The sequence below is a fragment of the Strix uralensis genome, chromosome 3, assembly GCF_047716275.1.
Source record: "Strix uralensis isolate ZFMK-TIS-50842 chromosome 3, bStrUra1, whole genome shotgun sequence".
Taxonomy (NCBI): domain Eukaryota; kingdom Metazoa; phylum Chordata; class Aves; order Strigiformes; family Strigidae; genus Strix; species Strix uralensis.
The window spans coordinates 7,073,099-7,088,663 of record NC_133974.1 but is presented as its reverse complement, the minus strand read 5'-3'; the positions used below and the strand labels follow the sequence as shown (position 1 = coordinate 7,088,663).

General features: G+C 43.7%; 1 protein-coding gene across 3 annotated transcripts in view; it reads left to right on the top strand.

Moving 5' to 3' along the window:
* The first annotated feature begins 2,962 nt into the window (after positions 1-2,962).
* Positions 2,963-15,565, top strand: part of ADGRF5 (adhesion G protein-coupled receptor F5) — a 50,732-nt gene continuing 38,129 nt past the window's right edge. For 2 of the 3 annotated variants that reach the window (XM_074861421.1, XM_074861418.1), the window contains exon 1: positions 2,963-3,255. The gene's annotated coding sequence lies outside the window, so the exon portion shown is untranslated. Of the gene's footprint in view, positions 3,256-3,279; positions 3,399-15,565 lie in introns of those variants that run through there. The other variant, XM_074861419.1, reaches the window with a different exon arrangement.

The window sequence follows — 15,565 nt, the reverse complement described above, 5'->3', positions numbered from 1 at the left end:
TTCATCTTCAGTTAGACTAGAGGCAGACCCGCTGCCTCCCCCGACAGTTCTCCTATGATGAAATTCATGCAAGTGAGGTAATTAGCCTAGAAAAACACATTTATAAACCCAAGACACTGAAACCTAAAAGAAATCCATAAAGCTGGGCAATGGCAGTGTACAGTCAAAGTACTCCAAATACCCAAATTAGTTGTTCTATCACTGCAATGAATTCCTGGGGCTTCAGGGGAAAAAGTAATCTTCAGGGACCTTATTCATGCAGATAAATAGTTTCAGCTGACCGCTGGCTGCAGTGAGACAGTCCAGAACATGTCACTTCTTTTGGTATGAAACCGTGCAGCCTTCAGCACTACTGTCAGTTCTAAATACATTACTCAAGTCAGAGGTATAATGAAACATTTCATTACTTCCTTCCTTCTCAGCACATTACAGCAAAGTGAGTCAGGATTTGCTGTCCCAGTCATGAGCAAAGGATAATTCTTTGATCTCTGCCAGGATCACCAGGACGACTGAAATATTCCTTTGCTGTCCCCGTGCACATTAGAGTTTTACAGCTCACTTGATGGTCATGACACTCCTTGATGACAGGACAGGCTTGTGAGATACCTGCTATACCATCCTTCTAGTGCCCCATGGCATTTAATGATTTATATTACATATAGTTGTACTGAGATGCCCCAGCCAACTTCAGAGCCCCACAGTGCTCGGTGCTGTACAAACTGATTCAGCTTTGCCATGTAAAGACAGAGCACGGGATATAGAAAAATAAGATAGGACTCTTGTGAGGTCCTGCAAGCCTTTCCTAATCTCTAAACTAGATTAATCCAAATTTAGGCATGGCTTGCATTTACTCGTGCCTGCTCAAACATCAAGAGTTCAGGCTTTCCTTGTTCCCTTCAAAATTTTTATGTCTGGCCTAAACACCAGTCCACACTCTGGCAAATCGAATTGTTGCTGTATGCTGCTGTTGATGAACCGTGCCTGTCAGCTTTATCTTGAAGTCCAAAGAGCCATTCCATTTTGCATAATATAACTACACATTGATTGCAGCAAGGTCTTTCCACAAAGAGTGGTGTTCATCTCGCTTCACTGGAAATGCCAGCAATGTAGGTACCTGCTCCAGAGCTAGTCTTCGAGGCTTCTATTAGTCAAGAGAGTAAGCATCTCTAGTCTGAGCCAATTTACATACTTTATTCTGAGATGTTTTAGATATTTATCTAGCTGTTCTCTAGAGCACCCATTTCTCTCCAATTCCCAGTTCTGACAGCGAAATCTGCCCCAGGCTTTCTTGAATATTTTAAATTTATCTCGATGTTGAACAGGAACAGTTCTGAAACTTTGGAAACTACCGTGGGGGTCAAAATCATCTTCCACCCACCACCAAACTGCAATATAAATGGGAATAAATGTCAGGAAAAAAACCTGAACTATAAACATACTATGAATGTTTTCTATATACTTTAAAAAATAATCACTCAGGTGCTTTATTTTAAAGAAATAAACATTCTGTCACTCTAATCAAAATATCTCAGCAGCATTTTCTCTCCTAGATGTCCCAAACATCATATTTTACTCATCCCACCAGCAGAAGGAGATAAATAAGAATAAAACTTCCAACTCTAGCTAAACAAAAGGAAATGAAACTGAAAAGCCCACTGAAATGAAGTAACTGCTCTTAGATATAGAGATTGCTATTAAATATAAGGAAATATGAACTATGCTTATTAACTGAAAGCACATAAAGATGGGTACACAGCCCAGGCTCCCTGTCCAAATGTCCCTTCTTGCTTTTATACTATGAACTGAATCATGACAGAGTAACTAAAAAGTGATCCTGAGTGGAGATATCAAATTACTAAAATAAATTCTTGTTGTGTCCAGAAAAAAGGATGCTGTTAACTGTAGAGTCTGGAGTCCTATATACAATTTTTTGTCTTAAGACATTTGCAGAAAGATGATCCAGATAAACCCCACTCAGACCCTGAAACACAGAGAGACTAGCTGTTGTCAGCTACTGCTACAGTCAAGAAGAACTGATACCTCCAGAAAGCAATATTCATCACAGATGGAACATGCCCTGTGCCATCTGATGGGTTGATGTTGGGCCATGATGCTGTAGTGTTATCTTGCAAGACCATCAGAGATCGTGCAAAGTCAGGAAAGACAAAAGCAAGGAGACCATTACAGTGTCCTTCATTTTATCAGCATAACCAAGACTGAGCCTTGGGGAACCATCCCCACCTTCCTGGGGTGCAGTCATTTGGCTAGTACATGAAAATCCTGCTCTGGAAGCCCCCGTGTGAGGCAGCAGGACCTGCACAGCAGAGTTTGGGGGTTATTCCAGGGGTCCTTCTGGATGCATGAGACTGCCCAGATTTCTTCTGCACCTTGACAAGGAGCCCTTGTGCCACAGCTGCATCGCTGGGGTGTTGCTGAACATGAGCTCCATGTGTAAAAGCTCTCCTATATGAATCTGCAGAGAATCTCAGCACCTCTTAGCATGAAAGGCACCATATCTGAAAGTCTGAGAAGCACCTACACAAGTTAGACTCCAGATCACTGTGTATAGTGACTGAAGCTCTTAGAACAGTTTACCCTAGAAAAAGAAAGTAATTTCTTTTACTTCCACAACCCTGGTGACCAAAAAAGTGTTTTCCTCATCCTGAAATTGCACTCCCCAGCAGCTCTGTTAGCACCCACACCCAAGTGTCCCTTGCATCCACTTTCCCCCCCACCAGCAGGAAATCACTTAGAAAATATTTCGCAGGTTCCTTCCTGGCCAGAGGTCATCTCCGTGTTTCGGACCAGCAGGAATCACCATGTTCTCTGACACAACAAACGGAGAAGGAAGACCTGCCCTGCCCATCCAGCACAGTGCTTTCAGGCTTGTGGTTTTTAGCTGCAACTCCACCCTGCGCTGGTGGAGAAGGGATCAGTTCCCACTGATCGCAGGAAAGGGAGGTCACGGGGTTTGCTTGATTAAATCACCACAAGCCAAAAGGTTCTCTCTCGCGCTTACTGAGAATTGCTCACAGGCTGTTTAATTTGTTCCAAAAAGAAAGGCAAAACAAAAAACAAACCCTGAGCTCAACAATCAACAGCACACACGAAAAAGCAGGTGTGTCTTGAGCTCTTGGAAAAACAAAGGGCAGAGACTGAGGCAGGAGTTGACACCTGGATGGGAAGTTTCCTTCCCAGCACAGAAGGACAAGTTTGGAAAAGACTCGGACACGACCAGCACTTGTTGTCCTACAGGTATGGATGATGTGCATGAAACAGCATCGGTCTCCTTCTGTGGTATAACAGTCTGGGGCAGGTGAAGACAGCTTGAAAGAATTTTCAGAGCCAGATTCTGACATTGCGGAGCAAACTTTGCATGACCAGTAAACCTGCTGCAGGTTTCTATTGGGAAAACTACAGTCTATGCATGTTTCATTTTGTGGTGATTAGTTCACAGTTTTCTGAGGGATGTTTTTGGCTTTTCAGGGTATGAATTAAGCCATTCAAGCTTCTGACAAAATGCTACTGTCTGTTAGCTTGGCTAGTGAATTTTAATAGAGGCTGTGATTAATCTAGTTTAAGGTCGGGGCTGCAGAGGTAAAGAGGGACATGCATGGAAATACTGTGCTAATCTGGACTGCATTTATTACCTCCTAAGGCATACTACACAGATTCAGAAAAAAAAACCCCAGATCAACTGCAATAGTGTTTGGCTTTTTTTCATTTTGTTTTATGCTTACATATGGCTGGGATTTGCAACGCAGATAATAGTCACTGTATTTTTGTCATCTGTATAAAATGATGGGTTTGTTTCTTTTTTAGAGCAATCTCTTGCATCGCCCTTCAGTTTCATATTAGGTGACACTTGCTGACAGGGGAGAGGGACTTGGGGTACCCACAGCCACAGGATGAGATGCTGCTGTGTACTGTCTTTGAGTGTCACATTTATCTTCTACTTGTGTTTTGATCTGCTTAAGTGAAAGCCAGTTTTATGGTGTTATGTTGGAGTGCTGGAGTGCTGTTGCCAGTGCTCAGTGTCAGGGGGGATGCAGGAATGCTTTCTGACGCTTTATTTTCTGTTGATGTCTATAACGCCAAAAGTCATGCTCCATCCAAACATCTCTGGTGCAGCAGTATCCACTGGTTGCTTAAACGATCGTGATTCAGAATAGAAAAACACAGCTGTGGTGTGACCTTGTACAACCTTGTTTCTGTCTCCCTATCAGTGGGAAAGTGATGTTCACCTGTGTGAGCATAAGGAGCTTTCAGATTTGGGGAAGAAAGGTGTTACTGTTTGAGTGCTGTAATTCTCACTTTCAGTGACAGTTTTATGGGAGGCAATGAGCTTGTAACAGGCAAGGGAAAAGTAAGGGAAAGGACGTAGGGAATTTGGAAGCCTGAGGCTCCATTTCTCCTTGCTCCATCACTTGCTGTTGCATGGTGAAAGTGGCATTTCTCAACCCATAGATATTCCTCTCACCCAGAAAATTCCTCATCTATTTCTGTCACTTAACCTGTCTTGCGGTGTCTGGCAACACTGCAGGATGAAGTGATACGTAAGGAAATTTAGGGGCAGATCTTCAGCATCTGCGTAGCAGTGACACTTGACTGAATTCAGTAATGGCTGGGTCAGCTCAGCAGGAACCTCGTGTGAGTATTTGGCATTTGTCATTATTTAACTTCCCTAGATTCCTCTCAGTTTGCCTCCGGTGATCCAGGTTTAAAAAACAAACAAACAGAACATGCGTAGGCTCTGGGAAGATATCTTTGTCCTAATCTCCTTGATTATTTTTATTTTTTTAACACCTCTTAGACAGGCTTAATAAAGCAGTTTTCCAAAGTCTGAATTGGAGACGTGGGAAATTCCTCAAACTAGGCAGAGCTTCCTCTCATTGTTAAAACACAAAAGACCAGCACAGCCTTTACTAGAGTTCCTTTTTTAACCCATTCATCTTGATCAAGAAAGCCTCCCTGCTGCTGCTGCTGTTCATGGTTGCGATTCACAGTTTGCCAGAAGAGACGAGGGCTTAGAGTAGTTAAGCATGGATGTGAATTGCATCACACATGAGGGCATCATTAGTTTTGGGCTATATTTGTACATAGTAAATGAAATGTACTTGCACTTGAAATGGAAATGATTTGCTGTGGGAATTAATCTCAGCCTTCTGTAAAAATCACGACTTTTTAAGACCAAATAGGATGAATCTACAGTAAAACCAAACTTCTTTCAGAAAACCATTTCCAGTTTTCCATGAAACAGTTTCTTAGGACTGTGATGTCAAAGAAGGGTCCCATTGCCATTCGTGAGCTGATCCACTGTAATTGCCTGATTATGCAGAGTTTATTTCTTAAATGATCTTGCATGTGGCTCAGCCTGCCTATGGGCAGTTACCACCCATCAACTAATCTGATCCAGCTCCTGTTGTGTGTGGTAACTAAACAGCAACTTGTCCCCCTTATCTGTGCTCGGCAGCATCCTGGATGAGGACTGAGCCAGTGCTGGGTGAGGGCAGAAACTGGGGGGCTGTGATGGTGGCCCACAGTGGGCTGGAGGGGCTGTATTGGGAATGTGGGTGAGCTGAAAGGCACAAGGTGTGCGTGCAGAAACAGGGAGCATGGGAAAGAGCTTGCAAAAGATGATTTGCAATGTCTTGTTTCTCTCTGATGGAAGAATGATCCGTTTCATGTTTTTTTGCAGGAAAGAGCAGTTCCTACAGAGCAGCTAACTCCCTGTAGCAGGTTGTCTAGTAATTACAGTACTAAATTTGCATGTTATAATGCTGCACCAGTGGACTTTGTTAAGGAATTTTTGACTACATTTGCAGCCTATTCTGAGGGCTTGTGTGCTTATGGTGGTGGCCTGTAACAGAGGTTTCACTGTGACAACCATTCCATGACATGACACGGATGTTGTAACTTTAATCCACCATCTCTGCACCCAGTCCATATCTCTTCTTCAAACTTCAGTTTATCCCTGTGGAAGCCTGTAAGAATTCTGCCCCAAAGCCCTGCCATCTCCGTCATAACTCCCATCAGAGCCATCCAAACAAGATGGGTGTACTGGGTCTGTCTGTGATGGAGTTACCTTTCTTTGTAACAGCCTGTAAGGTGCTGTGTTTTGGATTTGTGGATAAAACAGTGTTTTGGCTATTGCTGAGCAGTGCTTGCACAACATCAAGGCTTTCTCTCTTTCCCACTCTATCTCTGTAGTGAGTGGGCTGGGTTTACAGCTGGGAGGGGTTACAGCTGGGAAAGCTGACTCAAATTCACGAAAAGGATATTTCAAACCATATAACATCATGTTCAGCAATAAAAAACAGGGGTGGTGGGCAGGATTGTCTTCCAAGGTGACCATTGCTTGGAGACTTGCTGGGCATCCATCTGCTTGTGGGACATGGTAAGTGCCTCCACGTCACTTGTTTTTTCTTTCCTCTTTCTTTCCCTTATTAACCTGTATTTATCTCAACCCACTAGTTTTCTCACTTTTCCTATTCTCTGCTGTCCTCTGGCAGGTGGGGAGTAAGTGAGTGGCTATGTGGGTGCTTAGCTGCAGGCCAGAGTCAACCCACCACAATAGGATATCTAGCCTGCCTTTTAGACACCTCCTAATGGACCACTTTTGAATAAACAGAAGACTTTTCCCAGCCCAGAAAAAACCTTTAACTCCATTGTGTCATCTCAGTCAGCTGATTTACCAAAGTAATATTTGTTTTAGGAAGAACTCAAAGGTCACCTAAAATTGATCACTCCTGGCATTGAAATCCTTCCTTCTGGCTGAGAGGAAAGCTGTGTCTCACTTGCCTTCTAGGTATTTCTCCAGCTCTTGCTTTATCAGGCTGTTATCACAAGCACGGATGGATTATTCCTGCACCCAGTTCTCTCTAAACACCCTGTGAAGTAGGGGCAGCAAATACCATTCTTGTTTGGCAGCAGAGAACTGAAACACAGAGATGGCAAGGGCCTGCTTACATAGTTGGCTGCTGTCAACCCAGGCTCCGCTTAAAACCCACCTCAACAGGAGAGAAAATGCTGTGGCAGGCCAGGTTTGATGATGCCTCTGAGCAGCAGAGCTGTATGTATTACCCATTTAAATCTTAATAAGAAACATTAATTTCCAAATGCCTTCCCCAAAAACATAATAGAGCTGTGATCTAGTATGTAATTTACTGTCCTCGGAAATTCCTCAAAACGACAGAGCTTCCCCCAATTGTTAATGCACAGAGGAAAAGCTCTACTAGAATTCCTGCTTCTGCTCATTCCTGTGACCACAGGCTTGGCCCTCAACAACCATCAGGTTGAGTGTGTAAAAGCCATCTTCATTCCAAAGCTGTCCGTACGTGCCTTATGACAGGCTGTTCGCAGCATGCCCCTTGCTCCTGAAATTGTTTTACTGTCCCTTCTCGAGGGAGAAATTCTAAATTCCTGCATGGGGTCCCTAAAATCTGTATCGACCGATCTTATGGCTGAGATCCCGGATGAGCCTGTGCATGCCTCAAGTCTCTCCAGACGTAAAACGGGACTGATGGCACTTCCTTCCTTCCTCTCACTATCTGTCCTGTTTCAAACCCATGGCTTAAAAAGTCCAATTGCCATTCATAACCACTGGCCCTCACCTGAGCAAGGATACACAAGATGTTAGAATCATAGAATCATAGAATGGTTTGGGTTGGAAGGAACATTAAAGATCATCTAGTTCCAACCCCCCTGCCATGGGCAGGGACACCTTCCACTAGACCAGGTTGCTCAAAGCCCCGTCCAACCTGGCCTTGAACCCTTCCACGGAGGGGGCAGCCACAACTTCTTTGGCCAGCCTGTTCCAGTGTCTCACCACCCTCAGAGTAAAGAATTTCTTCCTCATATCTAATCTAACTCTACCCTCTTTCAGTTTAAAACCTTTAGCCCTCATCCTATCACCACACCACCTGATAAAGAGTCCCTCCCCATCTTTCCTGTAGGCCCTTTAAGTACTGGAAGGCCGCTAAAAGGTCTCCCCAGAGCCTCTCTTCTCCAGGCTGAACAACCCCAACTCTCTCAACATGTCCTCACAGGGGAGGTGTTCTGTGCTATTAATGAAAATCTGTATCAAAAACTGCCTGCTCTTTTCTTAAATGCCTTGTTTCTGGACAGCCTTGCAATGGTGGCTCCAGCACTATTTCAGCATCATAGTACCAAACTCAGCAAAGGCGTAATTTGTCTGACAGTAGTTAAAGCAGGCTTCCCTTGCTCCTAATGTAAATGCAGATGCTTTTGAGGATGTTGAAGAGATTGCTACTGAAGTAAGACTTAGATTGCCTGTACAGTCAGCAGAGAGAAACACAAGTGCCTCTGAAGATTTGCCATGGGAGATACGACCAAAGTTAGGCACCAGCCTTGTCCCAGCTGAAGAATATTCCTGATCTTGAAATGTGCATTTTATCTTAGGCCATGCTAGGATTAGGAGAAACCCATGCAACAGCACCAGTGCAGCATGGGAGGCTGGAGTTGTTCCCTAATCCTGAGGCTCTCTGTCAGTGCACAGCTCACTTCCATATGCCTGAACTCTCCTTTTCCCTCTAAAACAAGGCTGGGAACAGACCCTGGCCCATACTGTTCTTTGAATCATTTCTGTGAATCTTGGCATTGGCTGAGACAGGGAACAGGCTAACTATTGACTAGGTCTCCTAGAAAACCAGGGCAGAAAGAGACCTCAGCAGGTCATCTACTCTGGCCCTACAACTCATGGCAGGTGTTTGTTTAAGCTCTCCAAAGGCACCCTGGGTTATTAGAAATGCCACTGCTCTACCCAGCTCAGTGTCTGATCTCATGAGCACACCTGCCATCAGGTGCAAGTTGTCTTTGCATTGCTGTGTTTTTATGCCATGTGAGCCCAACATGCACCATAGGGATTCATAAGGCTGGATCATCCCTGGTCTAAATCTGAAGTATGATGTGATTTTGAACCAGGCCAAGCATCTGCCTGAAGTCTAATATATCTTAAAATCTTCTGAACATTAATAAAACAAACTAGTCCCCTCTGTGTTGATATTCTGTCTTGATCTCACACCTAATGACAATCATGAAGATGAAAGAGCTCTGATGATTTTGAAAACATTATAGATAAGTGTAGCCTTCAAAGAACTTAAATGCTAACACTGTTTAGCATTTCTGAGTTATCCTGTGCTCTGGAAGACAGACCAGTACAAAAATAGTAAGGCTGGAAGCAAGATCAGTGGAATAAAATATCAACGATTATATTTTCTCTCAGGCTTGATCACTACAGAAGGGAATTATGAGATATGGACAACAGAGACCTGTCTTCACTGATCTAGAGGATTTCCCTCCATTTATACAATTCTTTGTGCAAAAGGTGGATGCTATTTTATACTTCTACATTTTTTGATGCTAGGTGTGACAGGCCAGGCCCTCAGGCAGGAAACTCCCGCTGTGCAGAGCAGGATTATACAAACCCCAAACGGCTGACACCTACACAACTTGCAGTAGCTTCCTACATAGCCAGCTGCACTTGCAGCAATAACAGGAAAAAAATCAAGAGGTTAATAAAACGAAATGAGCAGGAAGCATGCAGTCATCAGACTTTCTAGTACTTCAGTCTATAGAAGTAACCCGTGGCTGGCCTGACTTAGGGACCTAATCCAAAACTCATTGAAGCCCATGGAAATTCCACTTCAACGGATGTTGTTAGACCTCACTCTTCAATATGATGATATGGGAGTACCTGGAGAGTTTCACCTCCCCTGTACTCGCGGGGAGTGCTAAGCTCCAAATCTCTTGCTTCGTTACTGCTAGCTGTGAGATAGGCCTGCCACTAATAACTGCAGATGCTCCAGAAAGGGTAAGGAGAAGAAGGGAAAGTTCATGGCTACATCCCTTCTCCCGTCCCAGCCATCAGAGGTGAGCACATGTATGCTGGCATGTGCTTTTCCACAGCCTTTCAAAACATATGGTACTCAGCTACGTGCAAAGAGCTGGAATAGCAGAGTGGAACTTATTGTTTTGCATTTTTTTTTCCTTTGTTGCTTCTACAAAACTGCAACATCAAGGTCAGGCAGGAGCCCTTAGCTGCAGTTGAGAAAAACCTCCTGAGCAGATGTGAGGAAAACATGCCAGGAAGAAGGCAAGAATTGGGCAGGGCTTTCTTTTTCCAGTAAAGTGCTGGTTTAAATGCCTTTTTCACTTTGGTTTCAGCTAGCACTGTTTTCAGCTTGGTACATTAATGTGCCATGTGGCATGGGGAGCATTCATGCCTTCGCTTATGAGTGCCATGACAGCTGTTTGCACGCAACTAACTCACAAAAACATAAAAATTTTCCCCGCAGTCCCCCTGAAAATGAAACCTCTGTAAAAGTCCTACAGTTCCCTTACCATACCCACCAACTCAGACCCCTGTACCACGCTAGGCACAAAGCTGGAATGACACAGTTCCTCAGACATCACAGAAAGTATCTCACAGCCTGTTTATTGACTGTTTGAATTCTTATCACTAAGCAGTTTGTTTCGGAGTCCTTGATTACTTTGTGTTTATTTTATTTTTGTTCTCATTCAGATGTGTTATCTAAGGTCAGTGCAACTTCCCCTGTCCCCCCTTTCGCTTTTAGCCAACTCTCCCATGAAATATTGTTGTGCCTGGGTGTGTGTTTCTTAAAGTCATTGTGTGTTTTATGTCTGAAACAAACATTGTCTGATCATCCAACTTATTACGCACTAGCAAAGGTCATGTTTTATGCACAGAAGGGAAAGCTTTTCTGTTGTGGCTGAGGAAGAACAAATTGGATGATCACTGAAACAAGGGCTTCAGCTCCAGAGATTAAATCTCTGAAAAAATGCTCCATGGCTGTTTGAAAACAGTAAAAGAGGGCTCAGTTGCTATAAGCTACTGCACAGCCATGGAGCTAGACTGTCTTGTGCCAGCCAGGTATCTACTCCATTCACACGTTCTAGTCTTTAGCAGCTCCTGGTTCCTCTCTCCATGTGCCCTTCACCTCCACAGATCTCATGGCACCATAGGCCTTTCCTCCAAAATGCCTAAAGGGAGGCAGAGCTATTTAAGCCATGGGAAAATGCTGGCGTGGGGACAAATGAGCTTAATTAATTTCAAAAAAGATACAGCGCACCTGAAAAGGTGCAGAGCAGAGCAAGTACCGAAGAGGGGGGGGGACTGTTGTGCTAGAATGACATAGGACTCTTCAGCCTAAACAGCTGATGGGGAATGTAAAAGGGATGTATGCTGCTATGAGGCCAGGGAGCAAGTGTGCCATCCAGTTTGATAATGAAGGACCAGGTCTGACCCGAATGAGTGGCAGATTCAAAGCAACTGAAGGACATTTAGATCTCCCTGCTCCTGGACGTTTGACACTCTCCTGTCACAAGTCCCTGTACCTCTGATAGCCAGAAGTGGAAAGAACATCCTGAAGATGTGCTGCTACAAGCTTACTTCGCTTTTGTAAAACTCTTCCCTAGAGCCTCTGCTATAGCCTGTGTTGGATAAGAAGCGACTGGGCTAGAGGATCCTTGGATCCAGCCAAGTGCAAATCTGCTTATGGCCTTGAGCAACCAGTGCCTGTTAGAAAGGTTGGGGAACGGTCCCTCAGTGTGAACAAAGGAGTAAAACCACAGAATTTAATGCTTTTAAAATGAGGTTTGACAAACCCCTAAGGCAGAACATAGGAGGTCAGCCACACAGAGGGGTCAACCTCAGTGACCCAGGACATGTCTTACAGGCCTAGGAGAGGGCCAAGAGCTGATGCTATAGACTAATATTTGCCTCACAAAGAGCTCTGCTGATTGAAGATGTATTGAGGCTACAGAGTTGTTTGTTATCCTCTTCCTGCTGATGCCAAATGTGGGATCTGCACAAGAGAGGCCACATTCCCAGACACAGAATATAGAAAAGTTTCAGCGAACAGGAATAAAATATTTCTATCTGAGATGGTTGCATGAGGATGGATAACTCTGTATTTGTTGTGGTTTAAACATGGCTGGCAGCCAAACCCCTGCAACCGCTTGCTCACCCTCCCCTGCCCAGGGGATGGAGGAAAAATTAGAAGGGGTAAAGGAAGACTCATAGGTTGAGATAAAAACAATTTAATAATTGTAATAAAATAAAACAATAACAATAATAGAAAATACAAACAAATAATACACTATGTGGTTGCTCACCACCTGTAGACCGATATCCAGCCCATTCCCAGCTAGTGATCCCGAAATCCCAAGATCCTCCAATTGCAATCCCAGAAGCGAGAGAGAAGCCCCGCCTTCCTGGCCACCCCTCCTTTATATAATGAGCATGACATTACATGATATGGAATATTTTATTGGCCAATTTGGGTCTGGTGCTCTGGCCTTGCTCCCTCCCAGCTTCTTGTACACCTGTGCACAGGCAGGACATGGGGAGTTGGAGAGCCCTTGATCTCTTAGCAACAACTGAAACACCAGTCTATTATCAGCATTCTTCTCATACCAAATCCCAAACTGAATTAAAAGCACAGCACTATTCTAGCTACTAAGAAGATAAATTACCTCTATCTCAGCCGAAACCAGGACAGTATTCTAATACAGAAATGCTTGCTTCAACTTGCATTTCTGCATTCGTAACCCTTTATCAAAGAAGCCATGCCAGGGTGGGTGCTTCTTTAGTTCCCCTCATCAGTTATTTATAGACATTGAAAAGATCCCCCTGTGCCTTTCCTTTTCCAGGTTAAACAGTCTCAGCTCTCTCAGCCTCTCCTGGTATAACAGATGCTCCAGCCCCTTAATCATCTTTGTGTCCCTTTGCTGGACTCACTCCAGTATTTCCATGTCTCTCTTGTACTGGGGAGCCTGGAAACTGGATACTGTGCTTCAGATGCATCGAGAACCAGGAAATCTTCTTATCATTAAGTCTGGTATCAAATGAGAAATGTTGTCCCAAAGACTCTAGAAAGAAGACATAGCTGGGTGGGCTGAGAGAGGCTACCAAATGTGTCTGACTGTAAGAGACAAGAGTGAAAATCTGGGAGTCAGACAGAAAGATAAGGTGGACTAAGTCAGGTTCTGCTGAGTGAATAGAGGTTGCATGAGCTAGGAAACCCAAATACGGAGCCACGGGACTGTAAGAGTTTATAGAAGCAGTCTGGCCAGCAGACATGAGCTACCAAACCTTGCTCCAAGGGATTATACAACATGCCAACAATGTATTACTTCTAGCTCTGGTACAACCCAGGTGTCTCTGCACCATGCTACACTGGTAAGGCCATAGAAGCCATGAGCTATGTGGGCATCATCTCCCTGCCAAAGATGGAGGTACCTACTCTGAAGAAAAGTTAGTCCTCAGTAGGTCTTTCTTATCCTAACTCAGTGAAATGGCTGTAAGTGCAGATGAACTTTGTTATCTATCCCCATGAGAGAGGCAAGCCAGAGGTCTAACATCAGTGTGGTAGCTTCCCAGACAGGTCGGCTGTACAGCTAGCCAGCAACTGGGACAGTGCTAATATCTTGCCGAATGTGATGGACTGTTTCTCACCTTCCTCCTTCCCTGAGTTAATGCTTAACCAATGACCACTGCAGTTAATGTTTATTCATGCGGGAATACCCTCACTGATCCAGCAGATTGATGTTCTCCACTGACAAGTAGTAAGTCCAACTATGAACTATTCTAGGGGGGTTAGGACAACGTTCCAGGGCTGGCTGGTACTGTCCAGACTCTGTTGAAATGCTTATGGAAAGTTCTGTGGCTGCTCTCAGAGCATAAGGAGTGCTTGAAGGATGTGATAATTTGGCCATTCAGCTGGGCAGTATTTTCTGTGCTCTCAATTATCTGGCTGAGTGGTTCTTATTCCAGCTACCATGCCTTGCAAACATGAGTCTTGCAGAGTTATTTTCTTCTTGCAGGAAGTCCTGCTTAGTCATGGTATGATTTGAGCCTGATCTGGAGATAGCTGGGACTAAATTATTTTCATTTTCCATGAAGACTATTTGAGTATGTAAAAAGGTCATCACCAATTCATGTGAAGGTTTACAGAGGAATAAAGGAATTTAAGTCATAGGTCAAGAAGGAAAAATATATACTTGGTAAACAAGGATGGAAAATGTGGCTTGTGTAGAAAAGGGTGTGAACCAGAGACCTTCTCTGGAAATATCATTCTGGGGAAACCCTTGATAAAGCTGTAGATACAGTTCACCAGTGGGAATGTTGTGCTGGAGAGGTCCAAATAGGAATTCCTGAACTTGTCTCAGATGGAGATAGCAAAAGTCCAAACACAGCTCTGAATACACAGATTAGTGGTCTTGCATGTCTCCTTTGAATCTCTCTGAACTTGTTCATTGTACAGAAATTGAAGCAGTGTAGAGAAACAGAGGTAATCAGAAAAGGTCAATAAACAATTTACCTGGTGCTCCATTGCCGCAAACTCACATGGAGGCAGAATCAAGGGCTCTCTTCCATCTCAGCAATTTTATTGTCTGTCCTTAAAAACCTCCACTGAAAGGAACTTTGAAGCTGCCCTGGATAGCCTAATTCAGTGCTTCTAACCTTTATAATTACACATTTTCCATAATCACCAACATATTTATCTTTCCTTCAGATTGTGTGATTTCACATCATCCTTCACCCAGTCATCACTGTGAACATTTATGTCAGTCCTTTACCAAGTGACAGACTGTTACGGTGTCCTTACATGAGTTTTGTCCTATCTAAATCGAAACACTTTCAACTTGTTCACAAGGTTGTACTCTGCTCATGTCTTAGCATTCACGTGGCTCTCCTTTGGATGCTCTCCAGTACAGCAACATCCGGACACAGCACTCCAGCCAAGGCATCAACAGCATCAAGTAGAGCACTTCTGTTACCTTCCAGGACTTAAAAATACTTGTTAATAAACTTCAGAATGAGATTAGCCTTTTCAACATCATCATGCTGAGTGGATTTAGGTAGCAATTTGCTAGAACTCCATCAAGATTTTTTTCTGCAAGACTGAGGTGGGCAAAACTATATAAAGTCATGTGAGAGAGAGAATAAATGAAGCCCCAGGCATCATCAGATTCATCCCAAAACCTTTTATCTCAAAGAAATCTGCCTATTAGTACCAACATGCTGGGGATTCACACATCTCTCCGAGAGTCTAATCATGCAAAATTCAGACTCAGAAATAGTAAGAATGGCAAATGGTGTAAGAATCTGAAGTGTTGCATCCAGCTTCTGAGAGGTTTTGCCATCTTTTTCTGAGTTTGGGATACAAATGGCAATGGGATTTGATTACAAAAGTTGCTGAGGTTAGATTCTAGAGAGGAGACTGAAGTGTTAACAGCCAGGCCTGGAATGAAAATGGGTGAGTCAAGAGGGCTGTATCTTGTTAACTTTATTTCTAAGTTGTTTCCACATTTACTTTTGCTTTGAACAGTATCTCTCAGATTGCACCTATGTGGGAACATCACCCTGGTCTGTTTTGTTCATGCCAGATGAAATGTGTTCACATGCTTTTGTAACGGCACATTTCCAGTGAATTACAGGATCAGCATAGTTCTGCCTTGTTTTGGATGAGTGCTCCTTGTTCAGAGCAGATATGCTCTAACACTCCTTTTGCTTGCTTTC